Source organism: Montipora foliosa, chromosome 3 (assembly GCF_036669935.1).
Source record: "Montipora foliosa isolate CH-2021 chromosome 3, ASM3666993v2, whole genome shotgun sequence".
In the NCBI taxonomy this organism is placed as follows: domain Eukaryota; kingdom Metazoa; phylum Cnidaria; class Anthozoa; order Scleractinia; family Acroporidae; genus Montipora; species Montipora foliosa.
In genome coordinates, this window is record NC_090871.1 from 10,813,166 (window position 1) to 10,814,496 (window position 1,331).

At 38.5% G+C, this 1,331-nt stretch overlaps 1 protein-coding gene across 3 annotated transcripts in view; it reads right to left on the bottom strand.

The window, feature by feature from the left end:
- Window positions 1-221, bottom strand: part of LOC137996741 (uncharacterized) — a 20,334-nt gene extending 20,113 nt beyond the window's left edge. For all 3 annotated transcript variants that reach the window (XM_068842299.1, XM_068842300.1, XM_068842298.1), the window contains exon 1: window positions 1-221. This exon is cut by the window's left edge and continues 5,239 nt beyond it. The gene's annotated coding sequence lies outside the window, so the exon portion shown is untranslated.
- Window positions 222-1,331: the final 1,110 nt, after the last annotated feature.

Genomic DNA, 1,331 nt, shown 5'->3' on the forward strand with positions numbered 1-1,331 from the left:
ACGTCAGGTATTATAGACAAAAAACTGAGCTCTGGTCCAATGGAGGCGTCTTCGATGGATTTTTTTATAATTTGGAAAGCCGCTTTGTTTCCTAGCTTCTTCACAGTCGGCAGTTAACACGAGGTAAACCCTGCGGACACATCGTTCACCCCGTTCAAGACAGTTACTGCAGGCTCGTAAGCATGGCAAATGGCTTGTATGACCTTTGTTTTCACATTGCTCACACACGGACGTGTTCGAAAAGCAAGCGTGATAATGGCTTTCGCACATGTTCGTGTAATTGAGAATATGTTCCCTTGAAGCAGTTCTTTTCACGCAATTTTCACAAATCTGAAGGGTCTTAATAGTTGAAAGCAGTGACGCGCTCATACTTAGAGAGGATCTGCTTTATGATATGATATGATATGATATGATATTTTATTATTTATGCACGGTAAAATCATCAGCTAAGATTACAAACAATGCTAAAATCTAAATTACAAAAGGTAAAATTTTAAAATGATTACAATAAAATACAATTACTATAATACTATATTAATTCTAAAGCTGCTTTCCATGAATGCCGTGCTTTATACTAAAATATGTCTTTAATCAGATTTTTGAAAAGCCCAAGAGACTCTGCTTGTCTCGCTTTGAGGGGTAAGCTATTCCAGACAGTAGCACCTCTATAGCTGAAGCTGTTTCTATAATAATTTGTCCGTGGAAACGGAACATTAAGCTTTCTTTCAGAGTCTCTTAAACTATAAACAGATTCGCGGTTTGTAAATTTAGAACATAGATATTCCGGTGCTAGCCCCTGAAGACACTTATAGACCATTGTGGCCAGCGCAATTTGTTGCTGGCTAACTAGATTTTTCCAGCCTAAAATTTTGAATAGCTCGCTAGCATTTGCATCAAAATTAGAGAAGGTCAAAACTCTGGCTGCTCTATTTTGCAGTTTTTGTAATTTGTCATGTAACGTGATACCATAGTTTCCCCAGACGACATTGCAGTAGTCAAAGTGCGGTTGAAGTAAAGCGTGATAAATAGAGCGCAATGTCGTCTGAGGAACGAGATGCCTTATACGTTTGAGGGCTCCAATTCCAGAAGCTACTTTCTTTGTCAGTTTATCGACATGGCTACTCCAGTTAAGATTATTATCAATAAGCACGCCCAGGGATTTAGCAACAGAAACTTGAGTGATAGGAGCACCATTAATCTCGGGAATTGGAGGATTTGTGAGAGCATACAACCTCTGCCTTGATCCAATCAGCATAAATTCGGTTTTTGTCATGTTCAGGGTAAGTTTGTTTGCTATCAACCACTTTTTAACATTTTCTAGATCATGGTTA